Genomic DNA, 22,112 nt, shown 5'->3' with positions numbered 1-22,112 from the left:
CCGGATAAGGCACTTGTAGTGAGACAAACTGTCGACTAATCTATGACAAAAGGGAGTCTGAAGTAATTGACTGGCTTCATACCAGGTATCTTGCTGGTCCCCTGAAAGAAAGCTGCCTCATGAAGACCTTAAAATTGGTCACCATTGATGTGAAATTGACTTTTCAGCCTTGGCACTAATCAGGGGATTAAAGCCTTTCCCTTGCCATTTCCTTGGCAAATCAGACCATGTTACACTACAGCTTAAAACCCATCACTTCCTCTAGCCTTTGGAAGAAAATGCAAACTCCCTTCTGTGTCTACAAGGCACTGAAGGTTTAAGGCCTGACTTTGTCTCCAATTTCATCTGATGTCACTCTTTCCCTTGATTAGATCAGGACGCTCCATCCACGCTAATGCTTCGGCATAGCAAACTCTTAGCATATCTTGTTCCCTCTGTCCGGAACACTCTCTGAACATCCCTTCCACTCCCATAGCTTTCAGTTAACAGCTGAAATGTTACCTCCTAAGAGTCATCACCCCAGTATGACACAGACATTACTTTCCAGTCAAGCCTCGTTTACTTTCTTCACTTACACCTAACCAAGCTACAATTATTTAATATTATTCGAAAATAAGTTAGTACAAATATTGCAGCAAAATGGAAATTCCATTCATCTACAGAGCTTTTTAAATGCTCAGATATTTTTTGAATACTTAGAGTAGGAAGCAAAAGATCAAGAGCCATCCTTAGAGACCCAATAGATAATAAAATACCCAAATGGTTGCATACTCCCAAATGCCCTGAAGTCAGCCCTTGCCTTCATTCTCAAACGGATAGTGGCATTATCATTTTTCATCCACGATTCACACCAATCAGAGACCAGATACCCATGATCCCGCCTTGTGGCCTTTTGTTAAATCAGAGCTGCCCGTCGGCCTCTTCTGTGGCCAGAGGCTTCTGGCTGCAGCTGAGCTCGGGAGCAGAGGCCCGTGCCAGCCTGAAGAGTGGGACTCCGGGGGCGCCGCGGGGTTCTGCGCTGCCTGGCGCTCCCCAGGCCGTTACCCGAGTCTCGCTCCCGCGGGCAGCGCCTCTCAGGCCACCCCCGAGAGCTCGTCGGACCCCAGCGCGGCCGTTCAAACTGGCGAGTGTGCGCCTCTCGGGGTCCCCGGATTCCAGGGCTACTTGGGCGCAGAGCCGTGAAAGAGTCTCAGTCCCCAGGCGCCCAGCTTTTGAGTGACCGCCCTCCTACGCCCGTCGGCCTGAGCCACCGTTTCTCCTGCTGGGCTCCCCAGCCCTAGCCTGCAGCCGCCCTCGCCCCGGTCCAACCTTCCAGGATCTGACTGCGCCGCGCATAAGCCTCTGAAGTGCTCGGGCTCCCAGGCGGAGTCCTGACCGCAAACCCAAGTTGAGTAAGGAATAGGGAAGGGAGAGGCGACAGAAGTGTGACCTAAGCTCCCTGCCTCTATCTGTCTATCTATCCATCCATCCATCCATCCACCCACCCACCCATCCACCCATCCTTCTATCGATCTGTCCATCCATCCTTCCGCTATCATCTCCTGTCGCTGTATTTTAGGACTAGAATTAGAATTCCTTAATGAGAGGTTTATCATGACGTCGTAAATTAACGCGTTTAACTGAAAAAAGCGAAAATAGGACTTTTTCAGACAGAAAATGTCTTAGAAAATAAATTTACTTGTTGAGAACTAGTTTTGCTAATTGCATTAAATGGTGGACCTTGAAGTTGAACGAGCTAACGAGAAAGTTCTAAGGTTCTGACAAAAAAATTAAAGTCCATTTATACTATACTGTATGCCAGGAACAACGAACTCCTGTTTAGAGATGAGCTAGAAAGGTACAAAGATCACGCAATCTTTTCAAAACCTTTTTAGGCGGTCCTCCAGCAAAAGAAGTCTAGCCCAGTAGCAGTCCCTGCCCCCAACACCCGGACGTCGCCAAGCCCAAGAGCGGGAGGGGCCTACCTTGGGGGACTAGGAAGGAGGAAGGGAAAGTGGGGAAAGGGGCGGGGGAAAGTGACGGGAGCAGTGAGAGCCGGAAATGAGTGGCTAGCGAGGAGCCCAGGGGCGCCCTGTCCGGCGGCGCTCTAGCCCCCGCGCACTGTCTCTATGTTCCCCCTGCGTCTGGTCTATTTATTGTCGCGGGGAAGAAGCGGCCGCCCAGTACCCGGAACAACAAAGCACGAAAGACGGAGCTCGAGCCTCGGGGGCTCCTAGCAACGGGTCGGGGCGGGAGTTCCATGGAGACTGGGGAGCGCGCCCGCCTCATCATCATCCTTGTCCTCCAGCTTATCCTCCGCGTCCGACGTAACCGGCAGCAGCGCTGCCGCCGCGTTCTCTGCCGCCGCCCCCTCTTCCCACGGTAACCCCGTAGGCGACCCTGGGCGGGGGGAGCGCGGGCGACCGGGCGGCCTGAGCGCCGGGTGCCGGGCATCTGGGCGCCGGGGCTGGCGTGTGCGAGCCGGGCCGTACGGTTGGTGGGGTGTGCGGGGGCGGACGACCCGAGGAGAGGAACTAAGGTGGGAGGAATTGGTCCGGGGGCCGAGGGAGGGTCTACTTCTTACGAGGACCGGGTGATATTTGGGGAGCTCATCAGGGATAACGGCGTGGGGGGCGGGGCGTCCCTGCCTGCGAGCTTAACCGAGCGGGGTGTAGCAGAAGAAAAGAGGTGTTTTATTTTTCCTGTTAGCCACCCCTGGGAAAGACAGAAGGGAGATTCCCCATCCGTTTCTGTGAAGCCCTCACCCTGGAGAAGAAGAATCGTGCAAAGATGCTAGGGGTCCATTGCTTCCCAGAAAACTTCCAGCGGCCTCTGCCGCGGCGGGAATGCTACCAAATAGCATCTTCCCCGGTTACTGGTGCCGGCGATGCCAACAGCCCCGCTTTATTATTATTATTATTATTATTACCCAAATTAGGTTTGATGAAGGGTCTGGAACTGAGGAAGATAAAATGAATTGTGGGCAGAGCTAAGCGAGGATCAGAATTGGGATAAGCGCTTAATGATAGACCGTAAGAGCCCTAAAAGTAATTTAATTGAGAATGACGGTTTTTAAGACTCCTTCAGCCGCGGTGTGCATCTGCGGGCTCTGTCAGTGTGCTCATTGCAATAAGACTCAGACTGCAGCCAGCCAGTTCACATCTGTGAGCTCTCTGGCTGCGTCTGTCACCTGCAGTTGCAAAGCGACACTGGCAGTTAACCAGCGTGGGCTTCTGTATTTTAGGGTTAAGAACAGTGCCTTAAAATTGGCTGAAGGTAAAAAAGAGAGAGAAACAAGCCTGGTGTGATTTTTGTGTGAAGAACCAATTACAGAATCCCTGAGAAAATTGAAAAATAGAAATACAAGGAAAAGATTTAGCAGTCAGAGCGTAGTCTGCTGTCTCTTTTAAAGTTTGAGAAAATGGCAGGCCATTCAAATGGAGAAGGGACTTGTATCGCTATCTGGTTTAAAGAATTATTTGCAGTTTGATACCTCCAGGTAAATATTTGTCAGCTTATATGATCTCTGTGCTTTACATCACTATTTAGTGGTTTTATACTTTCCCAAATCATTCCAGGTCAGTAAATGAGGTTTCCCTATGGCATACTGAAATGGCCACATATTCAAGAGAATATCATCTTCATGTCCAGTGAGAATAAAGCTCTTTATATAAAGTTGAGGACAACAATGAAAATAAAACTGATAAATCACAGAAGCAATTATGTCAACCACAGCTTCTGTTTGTCTCAAGCTTTTTTTTTGGCTAAGCTGCCTTGTCTTAAGCAAAATGTGTCATCCTTATTCTCAGCCCCCTCTTTTCATACTCTTTGCCTTCAAGATCAGAAACTAATGGTCTGCTAATAAGTGCTCTTGATTGGTTCACTATAGCCAGAATAGCGTTTTTAACACAGGCATTTTCATGGAGTTGGGGTTCAGTATCTCTTGTTAAAGGACTTTCATGGATGTGCAAAGAGGTGGGCAGTTATCTTTAATGGAAAGTATAAACATTGGGAGATTTAGAGTTGCGTTTTAAGATTCTAAGAGGAAAAACCCAAGATTGTCACCTTTAGGTTAATGAATCAAGGATTGTTTAATCTTTTCATAAAGCTCTTCTTCTATGAAGGATATCCTGGGGGAGGACCACACTTGAAGCTGTTGGATGTTGAGTCCCAAGATTTCCATAGTGCACATGAGACTTAAGTGAATTCCCTCAATCACAGGGTTGCCATCACATACTTCACCTAGACCTGTTTGTGGTTCCCTGTCTGTTCTGTGTTTGAGTGGGGGTCAGGCCCTAGCTTCCACCTTTAGTAGCAATCCAATTTCTGTGTTCCCTGCTCTCTACTGTAACATTCCCAGTGTTTGGTGTTGTTTTAGTTCCTATCCTTATTTAATCATGTAACAGTCCAAATGATTTTTTTGGGCTATTTGTATTGTTTGCTTCTTACGGAGTTTTCGGTATACATCCTTGGGCTATATATCCTTTTCATTAATGTTAACTTTGTTGTATTTTCCTTCTTCTGTATCCCTCCCCTTTATTTGTAGAATTGAAGTGGTCATGTCAGATGTTATGTATTCATTCTGTTTGTGCAGAACAGCAGGTTAAGAGCCTCATGCTGGGACTGTATTGAAATAAAGCGTGTAAAAAATATTGTCACTTTTCAGAATTAAAAGGTGTTTTACAAGTTCAAGTGGTAGTACTATAATTATAGACACAGTCACTTTTTTAAAGGTTAAAAGTATTGTAGAGCTCACTGTGTTTTTAATTGAACCTCAGATTTTCATAATTTTTATTCTGAAAACCTTCTTAGTATCAGTCTTTTCTGATCATTTTGCATCTGAATATTTAACTGAAATTACATTTTGCCAAGTTTGAGGGAACAATTTAAGTGATCCCCACAAATTTTTCTTTATGTGGATAATTTTTATATCAAAACTTTTGTGGATATACAGTAGTCCCCTCTTTATCTGTGGTTTTACTTCCTGTGGGTTCAGTTCCCCCTGGTCAGCCAGGGGCTGGAAGCAGACAACCTTCCTTCTGATGTATGGTCGGAATGTCAGTAGTAGCTTAATATTAGGTTATTAGGTCATAGGGCCTACATCATTCACCTCATTTCATCTCAACATCTATGCATTTTATCATCTCACATCACAAAAAGAAGGGCGAGTATAGTACAATAAGATATTTTGAGAAAGACCACATTCACATAACTTTTCTTATAGTACATTGTTATAATTGTTCTGTTTTATTACTATTGTTAATCTCTTACTGTGCCTTATTTAGAAATTACGCTTTAACATAGGTATGTATGTACAGAGAAAAACATAGTGTATATGGGGTTTGGTATTACCTGCAGTTTCAGGCATCCACTAGGGGTCTTGGAACATATACTCTACAAATGAGGGGAACTACTATATACGTGTGTAGAATGTGCAGAATTTGCTCTAAAGTAGAGCAAATACATATGAAATATGCAACCGAATGTTATTGGAGAATGTTATTTCTTATCATGGATGTGGCACATCACTTACAATAAATATTGTATGATCTAGTTGAATGGGTGTCAGCATTGTTTTTAGGCAAAGGGAGCCGGTAAGAATCTGGTGATTGATTTCCTTCCGTTGCATCATTGACCATGTGATGAAATTATTATTGCTTTGAAAAATAAAATTTAAATTGATTTTAGAAGAATTCATAGTAGAATGTTTCCCCCGTGTGTTTAACTGAAGACCTGTAGTGCTTTGAAAATTTAGCTGTGTTGTGACATTTGAATTAAAAAATAAGGATTTCCTGAAACGTACACTCAGATTTGTTACACCTTTTATATGCCTAATGCCGCATCGAGTATGTAAAGCTGGATGAAAGGTGTTTCTCTTCAGGTGCTTTTTGTGCTCTTGTAGATAGCAGAGAAATGGACATACCATGAATACCGAAACACGACACAAAAATTTGTATTTTAAATCCCTTGTTACACACTGCCCGGTGCTATTGATGTACAGATTTCATCATGCCTGATAAAATTAGGACTTTCTGGAGGATCAGGACTATGAGTTGCCATCCTATTGTATGCTAATGTCATGCAGGTGTGTGTACATATTTTGAAGATTAACATGTTAATAAAAGGGTATATTTATTTTCTTTGACTTCGGAGAGTAATCTGGTAGATGAGGGGAACCTTTAATTATCTAATCTAATTAGTAATCTAATTCTTGATGCCTACAATTTCAGTTATTTGGGGTTTTTTTGGTTTTTTGTTTTACTGGCTGCAAATTAGATGCAAAAACTTCTCTAACATGATTGGGGATTTTTTTTTTTTAAACCAGTTCAAACAGTAAAAATAATGATTTACTGCCTTGAGTAGCTCCAGTATTTGCTCGCATGAATACCACCTAGGGAAATTTCGAAAGGGTGAAAGAGTATATGCGTGTTGGTCTTGCCAGGCTACGTATACAAATTTGACTTTTGTGATACAACCTTTTATTAAGAAGAAAGATACGGAGTGTGTGTGTCTGTGTAGTTGTGGAAAAACCAAGATTCTAGAAATAGGTCATTAGTGAAAAAGAATCAGTTTGTATCAGAAGTTATATTCATCTGGTCTTATCTTGTGATTGGTGATAAAACTCAAAATTTGGCTTCGATGGCTTGTTTTGTATGGGACACCTGCTGCTAGGGATCCCATTAAATGTTAAACACACTAAAGTGAGTTCTGGGACAGTTCGGATGGGCCTTCGTGCAGGAATCAATAATGAAACTGTTTAAAATTTCACGAAAAAAAACCCAACACAGCACAAAAGTTTGGCTGGCAACTTCAAGCATGCGGTATTCATTCATCAAGCAAGAGTACTGAAAATCAGATTGTGTACTGAGGACGCTTTTGTCAGGACATGTGTGGATGAGGACTCTTACTGTTTTAATTGTATTTAGCACCATAGAGATCTGCTTATAAACATTGGTCCGTGGTATGTTTTTTTGTTTTGTTTTGTTTTATGTCTGTTTATTTTTGAGCGAGCGAGAGAGAGCAGAGCTTGAGCAGGGAAGGGGCAGAAAGAGAGAGAGGGAGAAACGGAATCGGAAGCAGGCTCCAGGCTCTGAGCTGTCAGCACAGAGCCTGATGCATGACTTGAACCCACAGATTGTGAGATCATGGCCTGAGCTGAAGTTGGATGCTTAACTGGCTGAGGCACCCAGGCGCCCCTGTTTTTGGTTTTTAACTCCCTTGATGAGAACGCATAAAATTTTAAAAGAAGTAAAAATTTGTTTTTGTTAATTAAATAGTTCCAAAGAATCAGGTGCGAGCCTTCTTTTGTTGATAAATTACAGGTATTTTCATTGTGAGGCAGAACAATTTCAGTCAAAATCAGTTATACTGTTTTCTTAGGATTAGTCTTAATATAGCACTTAACAGTATGGAATCAGGATACAGGCTGTCTGTGTTCAATACAGTGGCCGTGCTGCTTTTTGATGATATGGCCTGAGTAATTTATTTCACTGCCTTGATTCCCCAGTTGTTTCAACTACAGTATGGGACTAATCCCAGTACGACCCTGTAGGATTGCTGTGAGAATTAAGTGAAAAGCATTTGGAACAATGCTCAGCATAATTAGGTGAACAGATATTCCCTGATGCTGACAGCAGTGGTACTAGGCAGCACATTAAAGGTGAACCAGCTATATAGTTTGTGTCCTTCATATGGAGGCTTTCTGTTAAAGCACTGGAATTCTTGATGTGTGATTACCGACTTAGACTCATCCCTGCTGTTAGGTTCTGGGGGGAGGGAAGCACTTTTGTCTTAATTTTGAATTATCACACAGGCATCTGGTTAGCACTTACGGCAGATGGACTAAGTAAAAAGAGACATCTCTGTTTCTTGGGAAAGGAAGGCCAACAAAGCCTGATCTGGCACCACGTTGCAGCTATTGAAATGCTATTACCCTGTGGACTTGACCACTTGTTTTGCTGTATGGTGCTTCTGAATAAAAGCAATAGCCCCTGATGGTTTCATTTAGCAGAATTCCTCTTTCTTTAGAGGATACTATTTTTGCTTGTATAACCTTAAATGGTGATAAACTTGAAACTTGTTGGTGTCTTTGTCAGGCCATTTAACTTGTGTTTTCTGTTATCACTATAAATGTCCTACATTGTAGCTTTCTTGTAATTTTAGAAGTAGCTGAGACTGCTGCTCTGCTCCAGTAATTCAAGTGACTCAAGGATGACCGCATAGAACTGGAAAATTATTTGTTTATGGTAAGGCTAACACCAGATATCGAGGCTTACCTAATCAGGGGAATAGCTTGATAATTGTAGTTTTGTTTAGGCTGTTATTAAAATGGTTAACTTTTTAAAGCAAAGTACAAATGTTTTAGTTTAGTTAGAAGGACATTTGAAACTGCTGACTAGAAAATAAATATTTCTGCTTAAATACAGTGAATTGCAAACTGTTCTTTTCTGTTTTGGCTGACATCCAGGTCTTGGTTTTTAGTTGAAATAATGTTTTCATAAAAGGTATATTACAGAAGTTGATATGAAACGTGCTATTAAAAATATGTTTTGCTTTAAACGTACAGGAGTCGAGTTTTATAACCCTTCCATCTTGTGCTGTTTTGTTTAAGTTGGTTTTTATACTATTTCTCCCCTAAGAAGATTGGCGTATATGCTTGTATGTAGAGATGTGGCTTTTGTTTTCCTGTTTAAAGAGAGGGAAGTTTAGTTGATGTTCTTGATTTAGTTGAGTAGTCATTTCGTTGACTAGATTGATATAGTATTGATATAATATTGTTAACATTATTCCTATAGCCATCATGGATTCTGGATCTGAAAAATATTGAGATAAGCAAAGAAACGATCATGGCTATTTCACTGATATCTATATCCATATGTATCTATATATATCTCTGTAGATATCTATATCCATAGATGTATATCCATAGATACATCTATAGAGATATAGATATATAGTTTATACATACACACCTCCGTATATCCTCTTAGATATTCTAAGGACTATAGTGGGAGATTTTTACGAAAACAGGTCTCCAAGGTGTTAATATTGTCCAGAATAAAAGCCCGTTTTGAAATAAAGGTCTGACTGACACATAGTTAAATGTTCCCTAGTGTTCTTTCCACCACACTTTTTCAGGGACAGGTGTTGCTGACCTTGAGATATAAAGATAATAAAGCTAATTTGTAGTCTAAAAGCACAAATACGAAGATGGGAATTTGGTTTTTGACTACGGTCACCATTTATAGAACCCATCGTTGTTTGAACCTCAGCTAACGTTCCTGGTAAACCTGAACCTTCTGTGGAATAAGAACCACCCCAGTCCTTGTAAATTGCTGCAGAGCCTCTTTTAAGGTACAGAGCCTTTTCTTTTCCTTACCAGCTGATGGCTACAGTGAGCTTCTTGGCTGTCTCCAGTTATTCGTACGCATGTGTCACCCGGTGAAGTTGTGATGAGCATCCTTTAATTGCACGGCTTGACCGTATATATCCCAGAATCTCTGCTGGGGGCAGGTTAGGGTAGATGTGGATGGTACAGCCTTCTTGAAGGCATAGTCACCAGTTCATGAGACCTGCCTCAGCACAACGTTGGTATGCTAATCTCAAAGGTACACTAGATTTCTTAACCCAGTTCTTTCCTCCTTTTTTGGTGATGGTGGCAGTTAAGGTATGTGACACAGCTGAACAGTTTATGACTGACGAACAGCCATGCGAATAACTCTTTTATCATCTCAGCAGCATACTGCTAGTGTGAATCCTTAGGTTAGTAAAGCTGAGAAAACCTTTGGCTGGCCAGTGATCTTGAAAATTCTCCTTCAGTGCATAGTACAGTACCACTTGGATAATTGTTTAATTTGTGTGTCTATTAAGAATGTGTGTCTATTAAGAATGTGTGCGTTTTCATTTACTCTTTCTAGGCTTTTTGTTTGGGGCCGATTAAATTGGAAGAGTTTCAGATGTCTGAAGCTACATTCTTAATTCGTCTTGTGTTACATCCTCACTCTTACTTTGTAAAGAGTGGAATGATGGCTTTATTATCATACTCATTTAATCGCGCGACTGGTAGGCTGGAAGCAGCTGACCTGTTGGCTGGTCTGTGACCAGCTACCATGGAATGAACTTTGGGTATGGATGGTTTAGGGCTCATAGGACTCCTGGGGTTAAAATGGAGAACGTAACCCTTAGGAGAAAGGAAAGGGAATATATACATCAAAAACGTTAAGGATCTGTATGGGTGTTTTAATTAAAATAATTCTTTCTTTACATCAGAAACATACTTCTGTATTTGTAAAAGCTCCTGAAACACAGTTGCCCTTCAGGATTTGGGGGTCTAAACTGAAACCAATAATAACTTGTTAGGTGTGTGAACACTAAGCAGAACATACCAGTAAGTTAAATAAGGGACATAATAGATGCTGTTAGAGAACTTGAGTGGTTTGGGGCTACCAAGATTCTTACCTGTTACAGTGAAAAATGTCTGCCCTTCCTACTTACTCCCCAACCCCACAATTCGGTTTTTCACTTGTTCTTGAAGTATTCATCTAATTTAGCAACTATTTGTTGAGTTGATGACCAAGTGCCAGCTAAGCCAAATTCTAAAGTTTACACATTTATATTAAACAGCTCTCTTCAAGCAAGGCGTGTGTTGCCTATAGCACACGGTTATCATGCAGACGGTACCTCTGCGGTACCCTCTGCTCGGAGAGCTCCTCTTAGCGTTTCGTGACTGGTTCCTTCTTATCCTACAAGATCGCACGTTAAGAATAATTTTTCGTCTCTGAGGAACTTAAGAGGCCTGCCTGCATCATTCCTCCTAGAGTTTCTCCTGTGTCCTCTTATTCCCTCACAACATAGATCACATTTTCTTAATTATTTTAATTGCTTATCTGTTCATTGTCAGATTCTTCCACCGGAATACAGCTGCCGTGAAGTTTCCTTCTCTGACCGTTGTTCTGAGCTGTATTCCCAGTGTCCAGCTACAGTGCTTGGTTCGTATCAGTTGTGGATTCAATGAGTCTAACCACAAGTAAGAGTCTGTTAGTGAAGCAATGAGGAAAGGGCATCCTAGGCTAATTTAAAATTAAGAAAAGGTCTGCTGGAGGAGAAATAGTGAATAGTTGAGTTTGTTAAGGTGTGTTGGAAGTGGAAGAAGATTAGGTCACAAAAGGTAAATTGGAGGCTCGAAGCTCACTGCATTCCAAGCCGAGCAAGTTAGATTCCATGTGTCCGTGCAAGAGAGCCAGACTTTTCTTTAAGCAGGGGTGTGGCACAGTTAGGAAGAGAGCTTATTTGTTGGATGGAGTAGATTGTGGATACTGCAAGCAAAGTTCCATTAGAAGGCCGTGGTCATAAGGACATGTGAAAGCCTAAAATAAAATGTTGATGCTTCGGATGCAGAAAAGAAGCAAAGTGGAAAGTTAACTGGGTATAAGAGAAAGAGAAGAGCTGAAGGATGATTGATTCTGAAATTTCTGATTCAGGTGTTGAGTGAGTGTTGGAGGGTGGCTCCATCAACTGAAATTAAGAATTAAGAGACCACAAGTATTTCTGAGGGGATTAATTGATTTTGGATATGTTGGTTTAAGTTAGTGAACATACCGCACAGCCAGTGAAGAAAATGGATTCAGATCTCTGATAGGTTAGGATTGATGTAGGAGTCATAAACTCAGAGATAACAGTTGAAGCTTGGAAAGCTCATAGAAGAGAAGGTTTATAACCTTCAGGGCTCTTAAATTCATCGAGAACATGAAAAACAAATGGCCTCCTCAGGTACACATCCAAATTTGTGTGTGCACGATTTCAGGGGTTCCTCACCTCTGGAACCTATTGTTGAGCTTTTCAGGAACTGTCCTGGGATTCAGTGAGGAACTTCCAATTTGCGGAGCAGAAAAGTATTGGAGATGGGAGGAGAACCTAGGGAAAGGTGCCTCAGAAGCCAAAACTAGGGGTGGTGAGGGAGAATTTTGAGAGTCAGGAGTGCCCCGTGCTTTATGCTCTGGAGAGGTCCATCAGGAGGGAGTTTCAACTGTGACATCAGATTCAGCAGTGAGCCGCTCGTTCCTAAACATTTCATACCATGCAGAGGCACAGGGCAGAGTGTGACAGTTTCATGCATGAATCAAGTTAAGGAAACAATGCATGGTAAACAGACTACAGAAGTCTTGATGTTCTCTAATGATAAACAGGCCTAATATGAGAATAGAGTCCATTTTAAGGACCTGCCAAAAGGGAAATTCCATTATTTTGATGACCTGTTGTGGTGTTGCAGCCCAGTGGTTCTCAGCTGGCTGCCCACTAGAAACAACTTGGAAATGTTTTTAAAAATTGGGGCCCCCGATGAAGGTTAGTTAATCAATATCTCTGGGGGTTGAGGCTTTTTGTAGTTGTTATTTTGTTTTATCTTTTACTTAGTAGTTAAGAGCTAGTGTTGCAGTCAGAAAACTTCATTATCATTCTTGATTTATGTTCTATGTAAGAATACTTTCTTTTACTTGTATGTTATCTAATTACTCAGTTTACTGTTGTGCTGTTTTAAAATATTTTGTCTTTCTCACAGACCTTAATTTCCAGTTTAAAAAACGTGACTCAGCCCTCAGTCAATTAAAGATCTGACAGTTCTGAGTAAATTAAGACGTTCTTAATGGTGCTTACATGTGGAAAGATATTCATTCTGTAACCCTGTTTGCTTTTATTTAAGTATGTTACTTTTTTACTAAATAGTAAAAACTGCCTTTTACCTAGAAAAGTTTCAACTCTGTATTACTATTTTCCAACTAGCTAATTTATTTCATAATTCTACCTTCCTTTTCTTAAAATGGCACTCATACATGACATAGACCTTAAACAGGTTGTCTACACGAGAGCACACATTTTATACGAAGGGTAAGCCTGTAAAAGCAGTTGAAAGGAAACCATCAAAATAGAAAATTTCTCATGTTGTATTCTACCTTGGGGTGCTTTCTCTTGATTAAATTCTTGGTGAGCTGTCAGCATTCAAGTTTGAACCCTGCATTCACATCCCTGACATAAAAATCAGAATACAGAATACGGAGAACTTTGAACTTGATGGGTGTCAACCCTGACACCAACCAGCAGGTGAAAGAGGGGTTGTTCAGCTTACTAGCCACCTAGGGAGTTAGTATTTATACTACCAAGAAAATGATAATCTTTTTAAAATTATGTGGTTTTATTAGCTTATTAGTGGCTTAATTAGTTTCAAAAAAATGTGTGGTTACTTATGAGTAAGTTAGGACAAATATCAAGATTCTCTATAAAGTGACAGACGTAACTAGTTTTTGAAATGATGGCTCACAATATGGGAGAATACGACATATAAGACTGGGGAGAAAACCTATGCCATACACTTGAAATGAACACAGTAGATTTACACTTTAAGCGAGATGAACATGATACACGGTTTTGTTGCAGTTTAGTTTCCAAATCTGTTGTACCTCTAATTTTCCTGTGTTTGCAGGTACCTAGCTAAGTAAAAGCAAAATATATATCTTGCAATATGTAATAGACTTGGTCAGATTCTTTTTCCCTCTCTCTCCTTGTTCCCCTTCTCCCCTAACCCCAACCCCCCCCCCAAAAAAAAAACTCTGCATAATAAGCACTTGGTTTGAAATGGTTTTATTATTGGGGATTTTTTAAAAAATCACTGTTAAATCTATTTTTTTATAATACTAAACAGACACATCAAAATTATATTCTTTATTTTTCCACTTGCTTTTTTCTTTTTTTCTTTTTCCTTTTATTCTTTGTCTTTTTTAGAGTTTATTTATTTTGAGAGAGAGGGAGAGAGACAGAGAAAGAGAGAGAGAGAGAGAGAGAGAAATCCAGAGTAGGGGAGGGGCAGAGAAAGAGGAGGAGAGAGAGAGGATCCCAAGCAGGCTCTGCACTGTTAGTGCAGAGCCTGACTTGAGGCTCCAGCTCACAAACCACAAGATCATGATCTAGGCTGAAATTAAGAGTCAGACACTTAACCGACTGAGCCACCCAAGCACCCCCAACCCCACTTTTTTTTTTTTTTAAAGAGAGAGAAAGCAGAGGAGAGGGGCAGAGGAGCCTGACATGGGGCTCAATTCCATGACCCTGAGCTCATGACCTGAGCTGAAATCAAGAGCCTGATGCTCAGCTCACTGAACCACCCCGGTGCCCCTCTACCCCTTGCTTTTAGACTTGAAAGAACATGATTTGTTTTTGTTTTTGTTTTCCAAAGCTTGAGGACCACAGCAGATAACTGGAAGTCCTTTCCAGTTTTGAACACTTCTCTATTCATGGAAGATAAAGAAAGGAGATAATAATAGCAATGAGAATGGCTAAGTTTGAATGCTTACCAACTGTTAGTACTGCACTGTGTTTTGCATGAAATTTCAATTTTTGCAACACTCCAGGATAGGTCCTATTACCTGCCTTATTTAATAGATGAGGACATTTAGGCACAAAGGCATTAAATAACTTACCTAGGGTCACACAGCTGATAAATAAATGGTAGGGTCTTGATTTAACCCAAGTGATCTATTCCAGAGTCTGAGCTCTGAAACGTGTGTGTGTGTGTGTGTGTGTGTGTGTGTGTGTGTGTGTGTACTGCTTTTTAATCTCAAGCTAACAGTTAAGCTCTTCCAGACATTTTATTGAATGTGTTTAGTGTCTTGGGAACTATGCTAAGGTTTGGGTGTAAAAATAAGTAAGATTTGATTATGTGCTTGAGGAGTTTATTGTCTACCAGGGAGACATAAATAAATACGAAATTTTACTATAGTGTGGGGAAATCCTGTGATAGTGGTTTGCATAGCAACATGGTACTGGGACTCAGAATAGGGACACCCTGGCTCAGTCTTAGGGATCGGATGTCTCAGTTCCTTTGACTTCTTATTTTATCCATCGTGGTTTTAATTACCTTCTCTACTCGGGTTTTCAGATTTTTGCCTCTAATCTGGACCTGTCCTGAGTGATGGACTCTTACCTAATTGTCTGCTCTGTGCCTCCCTATGGATGTCTTCTAAGTTCCTTCAACTCAGCATTCCCCACACAGAATCCTCACCATCGCTCCTTGTCCTGTCTGCTCTGCAGCCTGCTCTCCTTCCAGTGTTTCTGTAAATAGTATGTTAGGCAACAAACCTGGAGTCATCCTCCACCCCCGTTTCCTCTTTCTGTATCAGCCACAAAGCTGTGTTCAGTCATCTCCTAGAAATGTCACTCTTCTGTCTACTTCTTTGCATCTTCATCCACCCTGTCTCCACTGCTTCCCTCTCTCACCAGGACTGCTGCACTGGACCCTGACTGAGTTTCCTGCCCGTTCTTATCATCCAGTCCATTCTTCCATTACAGAAGTGCCGGGGATATATTTTTAAAAAGCAAATACTTCATGTCATTTCTTGCTTCTCTTTTAGTTCATTGCTCTTGGGATGAATGTGAGAATGTGAAAATCCTTAACATAGTCTGGAAGGCATGACCCCTCCGTGCATCTCCAGCCTGGTCTTGCGCCACTCTTTCCACTTGAGCTGTGCTGGCCCTTCTTCAGGTCTGAATAGTTTGTACTCTTAACTCACCTTAGAGCTGAGAACACCTGCATTCCCTCTACCAGGTCTTGCTCAGGGGTGGATCCCCAACCCCCCCCCCCCCACCCAGCATGAGGCCTAATGCTTAGATTTCCAATTCATTTCTACAGAATTGATTGAATGAAGGGGATGCTGAGCTATAGAACAAATAGGAGTGAGACAGGTGAAGAATTTTAGCGAAGGAATAGCATAAGCCGGCAAAAGATTAATATTCTTTAACGTATAAGAGCTCGTACAAAGCAGTAAGAAATCTCAGAAGGAAAATGAACAAAGAATCGGAGACAGTTAACAGAATAAATACAAGTGGTAGTATTTTAAAAGTGCACTCTTATCAGTATTCAAGGAATTTCACCCTCACCAGTTAATTCACTATGGGTTTTTCTTGTATCTCAGATTGTCAAAGACCTTTTCAGAATACTTTGTTGGCGAGCTATGACAGAATATACATGTGATCTCAGTCTTGTTTAATATGCAGATAAATGTAAGGATTCAGCAGCCTAAAAACATGTGCCTTTTTGAGCATGGGGGAGGGGGGACCTTAGTAATTATAACTGTGGTGGGACTTGTTTTTCTTTGAGTATTTTGTATGTGATTGGAAAATGACGTGGTATCTTCCTTAAAATCCTGCATTAAGGCCATTTATTTGAAATACTAAGAAAGCTATCCAAAGTAAGTTTTGTTCTTCATAAGGAATTGGTACACTCAATTTCTCATCTTTTGAGTTTGAATCCGCAAATTTCAAGTTATATTCAGTAAAATATACTTATTTTCTTGTTATCCACAGTAACACATTAGTTGATGTTAGCATTGACTAATATGGCATTAATTGGGCACATTATGATTTGGGAGGTGTTCATTAATTTCTCAAAACAAATCATGTGATGAGTAAATGGTGTATGCATTTTGCAAATAAGTGTAGGAACGTTCAGAGCCAGCCCACTTTCACAAAGCTTCCACTAGGATCCAAGTTCTCTTATTTTATTTCTGAGAGAGAGAAAGAGAGCCTCTGCTCAAGCACTGGGGAGGGGCAGAGGGAGAGAGAGAATCTTAAGCAAGCTCCATGCTCAGCGTGGAGCCCAACCCGGGGCTTGATCTCAAAACCTTAGATCGTGACCTGAGCTGAAATCAAGAGTCAGACACTTAACCAACTGAGCCACCCAGGCACCCCCAAGTTCTCTTATTTTATAGATAGATTTTAGTACATGATGAAATAGTGAAATTCTTAAGTGGGCTACTATTGAAACATTATTAATATGAGGTAGATATTAGATTATTCTTAAATTGCAAAAATACTTTGTTTTAACTGGAACTTTTTCTTTGAGTGTAAACCATTGATTTGCCTTTCATTAAGTACACATTCAGAAAATCATCAAGTTAAATTAAATTTTCCTCCATTATTTTTTAGGCACCATCACAAATATTTTTACTGACTGAAACATAAAAATTTTCCTTACTATTTTTTTTAAATAGATAGTTGCTGGCAACCCACCACTTGTTAATTAATTTCCATAAAAACAGTATTTTTGTAGTTTTCTTAATACAGATTTAAAAAATCGTAACAGTTCATTTTGGTGCAAGGTATTTACATGAATGCTACCAGCTTGCTGGTCTTCAGAATTGTTATTTTTAGATTAAGTCATAGGTGGAGGCAAAAGTAATGAAGATACTTTAACTTTCTGTTTAACTCAATGTAATCATGGTTTGTGTATCAAGTACTTTTTGCTTTATACTTAAATACTTGTTGAATATTTTATGTAATATGGATGGCATAATATATAAGCTTTTCCTTTGGAAAGTACAAGGGTTTTTTTTAGGCCAGGAGTCCTGTTAGTAAAATTTTCTTTCTGTGGCTAGAATGCAAAAATGCCAGCCCTAAAGATGGGTCCCGGAAGTGCACCAGGTGACAGAATGGTAGAATGTCACCCTGCCACACGGGTTCAAGGTTTGCAGCTTCGTCCATGTGCCTGTGCTGTTGCCCTGTAGTGCTGCCAGTCTTCTCCCTCCGCTGCCCCTTTGAACATACACGCATGTTGAAGGCAAAGTGGGAAGTTGAGAATTGGGATGTTAATTTAACTAAACTGACACAGTAGCTCTAGAACTGAAATAAAAATTTAGTGTATAATGCCTAGTTTGTCAGTAGCCTGCCTTCATCTAAGATGTTGGAATCTGGGATTTGAGAATTAGGTGGGACCTTAGAAACCATCTAGTCTCATCTTATACTCAATCGAAGACTCATTCTATAACATTCTTAACTGTTGGTTAATTCTCTAGCCACACCTTCCCCCCTCCCCCCCCCCCCGCCTCCTTTTGTGACACTTCTCTTCTGTGGAATCCCCTGCTTTGCAGTGGTATTTGTTTATCGGTGTGGCTTCATGAGATCTGCTTCCATGTGACTTTAACTGGTTCTGTCAGTTTCCTTTTTATTCAGATATTTGAGAACAACTGCTATCTTTTCTTTCCTGCGCTAAATGTCCTGAGACTTCCCTCACACACTATTTTTATATCTCATACCATCCTACTTCCCTCTGGATATCTGGTTATCATTGCCCTCTTTAAATGGCAATGTTTGGATATTGAGATATTTTGGTAGCAAAAAAGGCTATAGGCGCTCCTTTGCTGTAGGTGCTCCTATCTAGCCTAGGTTCTGTTTGTTTTTTAAGTAATATAATCACAACTTCATGTTGTCTTAGTATGGCCTAGTGTGAAGTAAAGTCTTTTCTTAAACACTTTTTAAAATTATTGTGGAGAGGCACCTGGCTGGCTCAGCCGGTTAAGCATCGAACTTCGGCTCAGCTCATGATCTGACCTGGGTTCGAGTCCCACATCAGGCTCCGTGCTGACAGCCTGGAGCCTCCTTCGGATTCTGTGTGTCCCTCTCTCTCTGTCCCTCCCATGCTCGTACTCTGCCTCTCTCTCTCAAAGACAAATAAACATTAAAAAAATTATTATGGAAATTTTCAGAGAGAATTAAAGGGAGAATAGTATAATGAATACCCATCCGTATGTCTATCACGTACATTTAACAATTGTTAAGACATGCAACAGTAACGTGACATTTTTTTGGTCCTAAAATACAATTATATTTACTGTCCATATCTATTCTGTATCCCAGAATAGATTGTCCAAATTTGTTTGGTTCCTGTAGCAGGATTCCAGCATCTAGGGAGTCATCTGAAACTTTATCCAAATCTATTTGTTACTGAGTTCAGATAATGAACAACACTTGCATTTTAACGTAAATTATAAACACGACATGCCTCCCTGAATATTTTGGTAGTGTCTCTAAAAAATAAGCATATTGGTCTATGTAACTAGTCTGTCATTGCACATAACGAAATGAACAGTAACACCCCAATATATGTATCACTCAGATCCATACTGATGTCCCTCAGATATTTCCTACAACTGGTTTGTTCAAACCAGTGTTCAATCAAGGACCATGACAAACATATTTTATGTATTTTAATAAAAATGTAGGTGGGGGGCCTGGGTGGCTCAGTCGGTTAAGCATCCGACTTCAGCTCAGGTCATGATCTCACAGTCCATGAGTTCGAGCCCCGCGTCAGGCTCTGTGCTGACAGCTCGGAGCCTGGTGTCTGCTTCAGATTCTGTGTCTCCCTCTCTCTGACCCTCCTCCGTTCATGTTCTGTCTCTTTCTGTCTCAAAAAAAAAAAAAAAAAATAGGCTTTAAAATTTATCAGTGTTGCATTTTATTTTATTGATACAGCCTAATTGGGCCAGCCCCAGGAATTAACAGACTTTTTTTTTTTTCCTTAAAGACCGGATGGTAACTATTTTAGACTTGTGGGTCATCTGGTTTTTGTCATAGCTGCTCAGTTGTGCCACGTGGTCATTAGGTAACACTGGAGCATGGCATGTTCCAATAAAACTTTTTTTACAAAATGGCCACTGGCCCATTGTATAATTTGCTGACCCCTGCCTAATCTGTGGCGATCTCCCATTTTTTTCTCTCTGTTAATATGGCTTCTCAAGGTTTGCATCGGTTCATGAAATAATACTATTTGGTTATAAAATTCAACTACCTGTGAATCCATCAAGCAGTAATAGCTGTCATTTAATTAATGCATGCTGTGTGCTGTATGGACATAGATAACCGTACTTAATCCTTCACAGCACCTTGGTGGGGGGTTGCGGTGATACCACCAGTTTCCAGACGAGAAAGGGAAGAAGTAAGGTTTCTCCTGTCCCATGAAACAGATGTGAAAGAACGTTGGCTTTTTCAAAGGCACGACGTTAGCTGGGTTACAGGCGTGTGCTGAGGGACTGTCAAGTCATCTGTTGGAGTCAGGACACAACGTCTGTGTCCTGATGTGCTATTTTGAGAGCTTTATGAAGAATATGAGGTTACTTTGGATGGCATGCCTCACCTGTAGAAAAGAGCAATCTCCAGGAGACCGTGAGGGTTCATGTTGTGTGCAAATGGGTCTAAATCCAGTCTTCCCCTACTTTTGCCATTTCTCAAATCATGGAGGGTGATCTTGTGGTTAAAGCGTTGGAGGCCGCTCTCCCGGTGTCCTCAGATGCAACTTGAATATCCTCGGAGTAGCTAAGATGTTATTTTTCTGTGCTCTGTTTATTTCGTTTTGTTCTTCTGGCCTTTTATTAGGTTTTGGGGGTATTTTTGCCTTGTTTTTACGAAGAGTGTTTTTTGTGGCCTTTCAGTTTCAATATCTTTCCTGGTGTGGAAAGTATAAAATGTACTAGAGCTATTACTGGTCTTAATGCGCTCCACAGATACCGCGTTTTTGGCAGACCGGAGGTTTGTGACAACCTTGCACCAAGCAAATCTGTTGGCACCATCTTTCCAACAGTTAGATGATTCCCTCGGTGTTTCATACTTACTCATTATTACTGTGTTTGTTATGGTGATCAGTGATCTTTGCTGTTACTCTGTAGTTGTTTTGGGGCCCCGCGAAATGCTCCCGTTTAAGATGACAGACTTGAGACGTATCGGGTGTGTCTGCTCCACCAACTGGTCGTCCCTCTGTCTGTCTCCTCGCCCCCCCTCCCCCCCCCGTGCCCTGAAACACAACAGTATTGAAATTAGGTCAGTTTGTAGCCCTCTGATGACCTCTAAGTGTTCAAGTGAAAGGAAGAATTACACTCCCTTGAAATCAAAAGCCAGATACGATTACGCGTCGTGAGTGTCAAAAGCTGCAGTAGGCCAAAAGCTAGGTCTCTTGTGCCAGTTAGTCAAGTTGTGACCGCAAAGGAAACGTTCTTGAAGGAAATTAAGACTGCTACTCCAGTAAACACACTAATGGTACGAAAGTAAAACAGCTGTATTGCTGATACAGAGAAAATTGTAGTGGTCTGGATAGAAGGTCATACCAGCCCCGACATTCCCTTAAGCCAAAGCCTGATCCAGAGCAAGGCCCTAACTCTCTTCAATTCTGTGAAGGCTGAGAAAGATGAGGAAGCCGGAGAAGAAAGTTTGAAGCTCACAGAGGTTGGTGCATTTAAGGAAAGAAGCCATTTCCATGACCTAAAAGCAGGGTGAAGCAGCAAGCGGTGATGTAGAAGCTGAAGCACGTTATCCAGAAGATCTAGCTAAGATAAGGAAGGTGGTTACATTAAACAACAGATTTTAAATATACACAAAATAGCTTTTGATTGCAATGAAATGCTGTTTAAGGATTTCATAGCTAGAGAGAAGTCAGTGCTGGCTTCAAAGGATAGACTGGCTCTCCTGTTGGGGGCTGATATTGCTGGTGACTTTCAGTTGAAGCCAGTGCTCATGTACTATCCCAAAAATCCTAGGACCTTTAAGAGAATCTACTCTGCCTGTGCTCTATAAATGGAACAATAAAGTTTGGGTGAAAGCACATCTATTTGCAACATGGTTTATGAATGTTTTAAGCCCACTGTTGAGACCTACTGCTCAGAAAAAAAGATTCTTTTCAAAATATTACTGCTCATTGACAGTGCACCCGGTTACCCAAGAGCTCTGGTGGAGATGTGCAATGAAATTAATGTCGTTTTATGCCTGCTACCACAACATCCGTTCTGTAGCCCATGGATCAAGGAGTCAGTTCAACTTGCAAGTCTTATTGTTTAAGAAATACATTTCCATAAGGCTATAGAACTGCCCCAGATAGTGATTCCTCTGATGGATCTGGAAAAAGTACATTGAAAACCTTGTGTAAAGGATTCACCATTCTAGATGCCATTAAGAACATTCATGATTCATGGGAAGAGGTCACAGTATCAACATTAAGAGGAGTTTGGTAGAAGTTGGTTTCAGTCATCATGGATGACTTTAAGGGGCTCAGTACTAAAGTGGAGGAAGTAACTGCAGGTGTGGTGGAAACAGCAGGAGAACTAGAATTAGAAGTGGAGCCTGGGGGCGCCTGGGTGGCTCAGTCGCTTAAGTGTCCGACTTCGGCTCAGGTCATGATCTCGTGGTTCACAAGTTCAAGCCCCGCGTCGGGCTCTGTGCTGACAGCTCAGAGCCTGGAGCCTGCTTCCGATTCTGTGTCTCCCTCTCTCTCTGACCCTCCCCCCATTCATGCTCTGTCTCTCTCTGTCTCAAAAATAAATAAACATTAA

At 41.3% G+C, this 22,112-nt stretch overlaps 1 protein-coding gene across 1 annotated transcript in view; it reads left to right on the top strand.

Annotated features, from left to right (window-relative positions):
* The first annotated feature begins 2,088 nt into the window (after positions 1–2,088).
* The window catches only part of TBPL1 (TATA-box binding protein like 1), a 35,152-nt gene continuing 15,128 nt past the window's right edge, over positions 2,089–22,112 (top strand). The window contains exon 1 of the mRNA XM_047101563.1: positions 2,089–2,361. The gene's annotated coding sequence lies outside the window, so the exon portion shown is untranslated. The remainder of the gene's footprint in view (positions 2,362–22,112) is intronic.

The sequence above is a fragment of the Lynx rufus genome, unplaced genomic scaffold (genome assembly GCF_022079265.1).
Source record: "Lynx rufus isolate CCGP_SWC_20201006 ecotype Redwood Valley unplaced genomic scaffold, mLynRuf1.p SCAF_6, whole genome shotgun sequence".
NCBI classification, from domain to species: Eukaryota; Metazoa; Chordata; class Mammalia; order Carnivora; family Felidae; genus Lynx; species Lynx rufus.
The sequence above is the reverse complement of the archived record's forward strand: the minus strand, read 5'-3'. Positions and strand labels throughout refer to the sequence as shown.